We start from the raw sequence: 9,845 nt of genomic DNA, 5'->3' as shown, positions 1-9,845 counted from the left end.
CTGATGAAAATCTACTTGAAGCAACACACAAGCATATCATGTTCACAGATGAGGTAACATATTTAAGTTATATTCATGTTGGTTACCGGAGTGCAATGAATACTCATGATTGATTGCAAGTGACCAATACAAACATTGGAAGAAAAAAACAATTAAGTGGCTAGCATTTTGTTTTCCCTTCGTCATAGGTTGTTTGCCCTGGTGGTTATCGCAGAGACGGGGACCATGGGTAAAGCCGATATGATGCAATCAAAAGGCAACCAAAATTTATTTTCCCATAACCTTCAATAAAATTGGAGATGTCTCTTGGTTTGATGTGGGTAATGTAAGTTCACAAGTCGACCACATATAAAATAGGTCTAGTCGTTTCTAGTGCTTTTAATGAAGAAGTGTTGCATATAATAATAGTAAAAATAACACACTGAGGTGCCAGCATTATAGGCCTGACTGACTTGGCAGGCGAGTTCAGTCCATCAGAGCGGTCTGCCTTTTATGAGATTACATGAAAGCGCGGGAAATAACGACAAGTGTTTGATCATGGGAGACCAAGCTGATTTACTGCCGAACCCAACACCTCAGCTCAGACCTGGCAGAACATCCACTATGCCTGCCTGAGAGAAAGATGAGAGTGAAACACAGCCCCCAATGCATGCACCTCTTTCACTTTCCCGCGGTTTACTACGTTGGCTTCAGGTGGAGATTTGGATCTTTATGGGGAGAAACTAATGAGCTAATACAGAGGAAATTTTTAACTTGTATCAGACATCCACGTACAACAGAAAGGAATTAACAGCATCCTTATCAAACAAAATGTCTGTTGATGTCTGTTTTTCATTTACGGCCATTATGTCATGGGATTGCACTGCACTTTTGAGGTTGTTCTAAGTGCGGTGAGATTATTTCACACATGTTTGTGTTGATTAAACAGTTGATGGATGATCGTGTTCTTTCTTTTGGCAGCTGGCAACTTGGAACGTATTGAGAAGGAGCACCTGGCTCATTTGTAGCACCAGTCGTGGCTGCTTAAGTACAGCCAGGACTGGTGCAGTGCAGTGCAACAACTTCAGTCAACAAAAGGCAATAAAAATATTATTGCACAATTTGCCTCAACAACAAATGTGGTGCCTTAATACTTCCCCTCTGACACTTAGCAAGTTCTTTTCAATGATTAATACGCTGCAAAAGCGATGGCTTTGATGTTGTTTGATTATTTTGTGTAACATCTTTGAATGCAAATCTGGGACTGGTGATTGATAATGTAAAAAATGTGTTAAAAATCAACACATTTTTGCCCTCTAGTGTTTGTCCAATAGTGAGCCTTTGATGAGCAGATGCCTGACAAAGATGGAGACAGACAAGAAAAGACCGAAAGCCACTAGAAACCACAGTAGTCAATAGCGTGCTTTACAAGAGACAAAGCATCGAACAAAAGAAAAAAAAAATAGGCTAAAGGATGTATTTGCTTCAAAGGTCTTACTGTAAGTGTAATTTTCAAAGGGGCTGGGTTGCCCCCGTTCTATAATTAAGTTCTTCACATTGGGTTTGTCTGGAATTAAAAGGACTATTGCCACTTTTCAACATGGATGTTTTATATGTCTATGTTTGTCTGTGGTGAGGGATGAAAGAGACATGCCTTCTTCCCCTGTCTCCTGAAAAGTCTTTACACTAGTGGAAAGTAGACAAGAGAGAGACTCTCTGTGTTTGAACTTGCATCTCGTGCCTTCCGCGTCTTCAACCCATTCAACGGAGGTGGTTTTGTTTTTATTGTCTGCTTGACACTGTGCTTTTGTTTTGTTGTCCACAAACGCTGCCCGGATGATCCCAACAGTGAGGACAATGTGAGAAGAGTCTGTCTGTCGAGGTCTCACCGTGGCCTCTTCATTTTAGGTTCCACTTGGACATTTTGAATGGAATGAACTCTTGATATTCTCCTGAAATCACCTGTAGGAGCTATATGTGAGAACTGAAGTTTTTCCTGCAAGTTCCTAGTAAAAACTGAAAGAATGTCAGATTGAGCCCAGTAGAGAATTGTGGAGACATTACTCCGAGGATTCACAGCGTGCGTTGATGAAGTTTGTAACAAGAGAAAAAAACAGTTAAATCATTCAAACATCTCAGGATAAAATGCCAACATGCCTAACATGAAGAGTCACTGAAGAAGCTGTGAACTTGGAGGAAAAGTCCGCAAAAAAATCTGGACATCATCCACATTTCATGCGGGAAAACAGCTTTAGAGAGAAGACTCTTTAAAGATCATTCAGATAGTTACACCAGGTTAAATCAAGTTTCTTTTTTTATATGGGTGCATTCTTGTACAACCTATCAGGTCTCAGGCATTAATATAGACTACGTCCATTTCAGTTGTAGTTTCAATGAGTTATGCACACGTCTTATGCCTGTCTTCAGTCTTACATCAATGCGGTGCCCTGCGCTCTGGAGGAAAACCGGAGTGACAATCTTTTTCAGCATCTTACAAAGTGAAAATCCGATGACATTAGTTGAGACTAGCGGACTGTAAAGCATTATCTGTGGTTGTGCGGTTCTTCCTCAAAGTACAGCTTCGGGGCAGCTCACAGAGTTCAATCACAATTCCTGCTCAGCTCCCAAGACTATTCTTGAAATGACAGTGGTGCACTGACATCAGTTGTGGGTGTTTTAAGTGTAAAAAAACAAACGGAAAAAACAAGACAAAAATACAATAATGATACAATGAGAGAGACCAGCTGATTTTTCCTGGAACATCTGATTCTTTGAGGCTTCTTTGCTTTCTTAAGTCTTTTTTTTTGGCTCCAGACATGATGTCGTCCCGATGAAGAATAGTCTGCAGCATTCATCAAAGGCACTTAAGATGTATAATTAATAACAGAAATCAGTAATTTCAAATTACAGCAGAGACACCCAGGTTGGTTTGATCCCATCAAATCTCGTGGTCCTTTAATTAGCCAGGATTTAAGATATTGGGTGTGGTCTGTCTATCCAGTACCCACCACCAACCGCAAGCACCTCCACCCAACACCCCAGACTGAGAAGAAAAGGGAAGTTTTTCTTGATGTGCAAACATTTTCTTATCTGACCCCAAGCATGAGCATCATCCCTTGACAACAGATTTTGCCCTGTTGGAAAATATCTCCTCAATCAGACAGCCATATTGGTAGAACTATGATGAAAACAAATTTAGGTCAATTACCATTTATGGTCGATGTGCAAAATTTATGTAATAGTTGAAAACTTTTATGGAGACGGCGCAAAACCTTTGTCTGGGTAGCAGAGTGATGCTCCAATTTTCCGACAGCCATTGGCCCTGTTCATGCCTGGCCTTAACTTGCATCTCAGGTGCCCTGCCAACAATAATTATATCTATGAAAACACCCTAGACGCATTTAAGATCCGATAACTCAGAGCATATTTGGCACTCAGGTGATGAATGGCAGAAAACTGCAGGTAAACACCCCCCTAATGACGTAACAGGAATTGTTCACCCCTGCCCTCATCTATCTCAATACTTGTTCTGTCAGTCAAGCTCTGAGATGAACCACAAGCTTCAACCAGAGTCGGTGGCGGTGTCTGTAAACTTCATGTGGTGCACACACAGCCCCCTCACCCCCATGGTTCGTACAGCGCACAGGCTTGTCTAAGCTGTACCAGCCTTGTTTACGGCTCTTCCTTCCAGCAACAACAGTCATGGAGACAAGAGCTAAATTTAGATTGGGCCTGTCATTATCAGGATCATTGGAGAATGAAGCCTTTGTTTACTTGCAGCTTCTGATTGCCATTATATGATAAGCCAGCAACCCAAACATTGACCTATGCTGTAGGAGCATGACCTAATTATAATGTAGAATCATATATGTCTGATGTGCTCTAAAATGATCGATTTTAGCTAATAAAAGGGAACCCTGCTCTCAAAAACACTGTTTATTCTTGAGATGAGATGTATGCCACCAACACATGAGGATGTCATTCATGAGAAACGGACTTCTGTCTTTGAAAATGTTTGGGGAAAAACCTTGTGTACTTTTCCCTCGTTCCTGTCCTGGACACACCATGGAGCTCCTGTTGAAAAGAACATGTGGTCAGCCTCATGTGTCTCTCTACTCTCTGTGGGTGGTCCCATGTGGGGGTCCCTTTTATTATTCTGGGATAATCTTTAGATTACAATTCAATATGACCCTCTTGGGAGACAGCCAGTTGAATTTCCCTTTTCTCCCACAAGAGCAGGCATCTGTTGTGTCCTACCTTGACACCCCATGAAGACATTCCAATTAACAAATATTCATTTATTACCATTTTTCATCATACAAATTATGTTGTTGTTGCTTTTGTGGATGTCTTAAGTAGAATTCTGAAAATAAATCAGAAAAGTATCCATGTATGCATTCTTGGCAAGAGTTCATCTTTCAACTTTAATTTATTCATTTTTACATGTGGAAAGGTCGAGCACTCAAGGAAGAGGTGATTTACAAGGGAACAGATGACACATGAGCTTGGGAAAAAGATTAATGTAATACCACTAAAGCAAGTTTTTGGTCTTGATGACGCAATTACCTGCCAGGGATATCCAAAGAAAGTGGGGATGCATGTGTATCATTCTCGTAGCCAAGTCTTAGCAGCTCCGATGGCCAAAATGATTTAAACATCTTGGAGTGCAGCCTTTGGTACTACCTCCAATACATTTCTGAGGAATCCCCTGTCGATTGCTGTATATCGTCTGTTATTCTTGATGTGTGTTGGTGAACAGGTGCACCTGTCCATGCAAAGTTATGTTGGAATTTAGGTTTTACCATATGATATAATTCCCAGTGGGATATTAAGATGCAAGGATGCACTTGAGACCCTGTTTACAAACCATTTCCATTCCTTCCTCCCCCCTCTTCAATGTCCCTTCTGCTTTCTGTGCCCATAAAGGGACAATAGATTAGCCTCCTCCATTTCCATGTGACCTCATCTGTGTTTGATTTTTTTCCTACTTGAAATTGGCCATGGGCTTAACATTGAGCCCTTTGATCAGTCCTGCCAGGAATTGGACTTGTTTATCTTGTTTATCTGATGATGGCCCCTTAATGGGGGGGCATACATTTGGCAGGGGCATGCCTTGATGTGGGCCTTTATAGCTGCAGGGCACAGAAAGAAGAGAGGACCAGGACTCTGTAATGGACGGAGGTGAAGGAAAGACGATTGCAGATGTGGCTGGAGGGCCTCTGAACCTTGTCTCTCTCAGCCTCTTTCCTCTAACACTTATCTGACCCCATACAGATGGCCCCCTCATCATCATCAAAAAGCAAATTTCCAGCATTATTTCTGCTCCCTTTTTAACCTATATGCAGCTCCTCCTTCCACTGAGACTGACAGCCGTTCTGGGCAGCCTGTAGGTGCAGGAAATGGCACACAATCAACAAGCTTCTCAAATGAGATGTTGTTCACCGACCTGCTGATGGAGATGTGAGGAAGCGGTGTAGGTAGACAGCCGGGCCCCATCCCATCACTTGCCTGGCTCGACCTCAGCCCCCTGAAATGAAAGCTTTCCTGTCCTGCACCGCATCTGGACTCCAGGGAGCCTGCAGAGGGCCTGTTTATTTGTGCAACAATGTAATCAGGGGGTCTGTCATTACAAGTCCTAGCCTTTGCACCTTCTCTCTCTCCAACGGCCCCATCCTTTCTTGTGTTCCCAGTGGCTCCCCTTATTCTACCATCTCTCTTTCACCACACTCGTCATTATCCAAAACCCTTTTGCTGACCCTTGTTGACCTAAGGGTTTGTTTGATGTGGTCCTGGCACGGAGAGAGAGAGATGAAATGATAGAACGTTTATTGTTTAAAGGGGAGATTTCCATGATTAACGTTTTAGAAATAAACTTTCCATCTCTTTACCTAAGAGAATGCTGAGTCCTTGACGTGTGTGTGGGTGTGTGTCACAGCAGGTTGGTCAACACATGCACACTTTCTCTTGTTCCAATCAAAGGTAAAGAGAGTGTAGTGCGGTAACATGCTAATAGTTGAGTCTGTTATGTCGTGGTTTGAATCATGAGATTCCTTCAGTTAAAAACCAAGCGTAAGTAAACAAGCTTACACATGTGGCCACAATATTGCTGCTCCTCTGTCCAGAGCAGTTCTCTCTTTGGGAAAAGGGGGATGTTATCCATCCTTTTCATTCAGTGTTTCCCACTGATACATGACAGAGCCTGCGGGAGCCTTGAGGTTTTGTCCAAAATACAAAGCCAAACAAATGACTGAAGAATATCTCTGTTAATATGTCTCACATTCACACACCTATTGTGCGGACACTGGATTTTAACCCTTTATAATTGTTTTCATAGAAATTTCCATTTTCAAAATGTTGGAGTAGTGTGTTAAAGGTTAAGAATAATTATCACACATGGCTACAGTTACATGTTATTTTATGCACTTGCATGTTATTAATACTGAATTAAAACTTAAAACCTGTTCTGCTCTCTTACTCAAAATGAGTCCTTCAGGAATCTATGATGTTTCTCATTTCCCTGTTTGTCTCAAGAGACAGACAGGCGGGTTAGTTTGGGCTGGTCCGCCTTCTGAACAACAGCATCTCCAGTCTGCGCTGCTTGGCACAGAAGAAGCATCTTGTTTTTCAACTGGTGGTTTTCTTAAGCCACAGCGTTTGATGTGGGCTTCCCTTAATCACACAACATGCTCTCTAAACATGAGCTACATTCATCTTCGTTCCGCGACTTCTGGACTCCCCTCCGCTGCTGCTTTTGTTGAGTTACTGTTCAACAGAAGAGTGAGACAAGATGAAGACAGTGGCCTTGATCTCAATGAAGTGATTTTGATCTGTCCAATCCAGCATTTAGGCTACTAAGGGAAGAGTGAACCTCTAATCCTGGATGGGACACATGTGTTCTTTGTAGTCCTTATGTCTCTTTTCCTTCTCTGTCTACATCACTATCTAATGGGACACTGAGTAAGTATTAAACCAATGCCTCATATGGAAGCCTACCATTAAGAATGAGATGCTGTGCTCTTTGAAGCTTAGGACTTTTAATTATAAGCTGTGGCCCTGATGTAGATGTGTTTCCTCCATCTTGTTGAATAGAGGGTTTGCTCGGAGCTGGCAGGAGACCTGGTGCCAGGCTCTGGAGTCAGCGTGTCACTGGCGGGTACTTTGTCGGTGGGAGACAAGGGAATGCCACCACACCGAGCGGGACTCTACAGGAGACCCATATGAGGGAAGAGATGAAAGGCCTTTGTCTCTCCTTGAACCCCCTCCTTCCCACTGTCCCCTTCCCCTCGGAGCTCTGACTGGCAGGGCCGTAGGTGGAGGATAGAACCAGAGTAACCAGACTGGTTGTTAACATATCAGCCCTTGTTGAGGCTTCAAGGACATCCAACCAGATCAAAGCGAAGCATTCAGTCCAAAAGCTAGACATTGTCTTGCACAACAATCCATCTAGCCTCCAATTCAGCTGTCAGTGAATGAGGAAGTGGTCGTGAACGGCAGTGGAAGGCCTTTCACTGTCCCCTAATGGGCTTTGATGATCCAGCACAAAGACAGCGTCATAATGGTCTCATACAAAGCCTAATGTCGTTTATTTCATTTGCTTATTGTTGTCATTAAACCGAGAATGACCCAACCCACACCTTTGTGTATTCAGTAAATGATGATGAATGTCTGACAAACGACTTTGAGTAAGCGAGATGGTCTTTCTTTCTTTCTGTCTTTCTTTCTGTCTTTCTTTCTTTCTCTCTTTCTTTAGTTTCTTTATATCCTCCTGTACACAGTAGCTCTATTTCATTCCCTCTCCGGGAGGGTTTCTGTGAATATCTCCCATCCCCTCCGGGACTTCTTTATTTATCAGTTTTGTTTTGTTTTTCAGGCACTCTGCATTTACACCCAGCAGCCCTTTGATGTTGTTGCCCGGGTGCTGTTGGACAAAAGAGCCTCCATCAGCTGGACCTAAGGATGGGGTGGGTAGGGGGTTGAGGGAGTGGGGGGAAAGGGATGAATAAAGAATCAAAGTAACTGGAATGGGGTTTGGAGGCGGAGGACTCCATGTGAAACTGTGACCCATGTACCCCTCTAAAATATGGGCCAGGATTTCACAGCTGTCATTGTTTTTGGCTCTGGTCCCCTTTTTCTTACATGTCATTGTCTCCATATGTCCATACTTGTTTATACCCTTGCTGGGACTTAATTTGTTCATTCTTTAAGTTGTCAGATGTGGCCAAAAGGCTCATATTTTTGCTCTTTGCGCTCAGTTGATGTGAAAGACTCATGTCGGCTACTGGGCCTGGTAAAGGCATCTTCTCTTAGTGTGCTCATCCACAAACGCCTGCCTTTCTCAGTGACACAACGCCACTCTGCTCTGTGGCACCTTGCTCCATGGCACTGCACTTACTACCTCTTCCACTCTGTGCTTTTTGCCCGCCTAGCCATGCACAGCAAGAGCTACTGATGCCACTGCAGCCCTTCACACCCCAACAGTGGGGGAGACACAGTCTGTGCTCCCCCACCCCATCAAATCGCAGCAGGACCGCTCTGGTCCACTGGAGGCGAATTCAGGGAGAAGCCTTTGGTGTACCGACACAGCAGCCCTCTTTCACTGACGGCCTCATTAAACCTGACAACATCCCCTCAGCCTTGGCTTTATTGTTCAGCCAGCTTAATGCTAAATGGCAAGTAAAGGCATCACCAAGGTGCAGGTATTAACTAAACAGCAATTGAAAGTTTCCTTTGTCTTTTGTGGAAAGATATAGTTTGTTTGAGCTGGGTCTTTGTGTCTAACCTTTATACAGGATTGAAATGTGCAAAGTAACAATAGTAGAATTGATAATATCATTGTGGAAACAATGTATGAGGGGTTTACTCATTGTGATGACCCTCTGGACAAATATCCCTGAAAAATGCTTTATGAGCATCAGTATCTTACTGAGCTGAACTGCCTGCAACTTTACCAATATAGTAAAAAAAAATTGCTCTCGATCCTGGGCTAGGTTGGACAGAGGAGGATCCATCCATTGGATCCGTCGTTGTATGGGAATGTAAGGACACATTTGTCGACTGTCTTTGAAGGAGCATTTTGAAATTGGGAAAATCTAGTCACATCACTGTGGATCAATCAGTCTTCGATTGCAGCCTCAGAAGGATGCAGTCCCCTGAGTGGGACACAGCAGTAGAGAGGAAAACTGAACTACAAGAGAGTGAATTATGGACATTCGTCCAGTGAGCATATGTCGACTCAAAATGCTTGGTAATGTTGCTCCACATATCAACCTATAAGGTGATAATATGTTGCTGTTGTGTTTTTAACTCCACTGTCCCAAATGACCAAACACGTCTTGAGACTATTAAGAGAGGAATCATTTGTTTGTGGTTCTGTAAACACTATAATTGAAAAATCAAGTATAGAGCAAAGCTCCACCTGCTGGGCCTCAAGATTTACGTCTGGGACAGTTTTGTTGTTTGCAAGGGTCATGCCATCAGTCACTTGTTGCAAGGTTAATTTGTTCCATAATTATCAGATCAAAGCATAATGTTCTGTGTCACTTGTTTAATTTACTACACATATACAGTCATCAGTGTGTGTTTAGATCCCGTACTCACCAGGCCAGTTCCTCTAGGATTCGTGGACATACATCTTTGTTTTTGCTCGTTTGCAGTCACGAAACAAGCCGAGGGTACAGAGCACAGGCTCCACATGCCAGAGGGCTCTTGCTATGTACAACAACTGACTTTGGCTGGCAAATGGATCCAGCAGAGAATGGTCATAGCACAGATGAATGAAATCTGTGTAAACAGTCTGTCAACCATCAATATGTGCTCCGGCGAAGTGGTGGGATGCAACTGTACCATCTGTCCCAGCAGCTCCACTG

The sequence above is a fragment of the Pleuronectes platessa genome, chromosome 16 (genome assembly GCF_947347685.1).
Source record: "Pleuronectes platessa chromosome 16, fPlePla1.1, whole genome shotgun sequence".
NCBI classification, from domain to species: Eukaryota; Metazoa; Chordata; class Actinopteri; order Pleuronectiformes; family Pleuronectidae; genus Pleuronectes; species Pleuronectes platessa.
Note: the sequence above shows the minus strand (reverse complement) of the source record.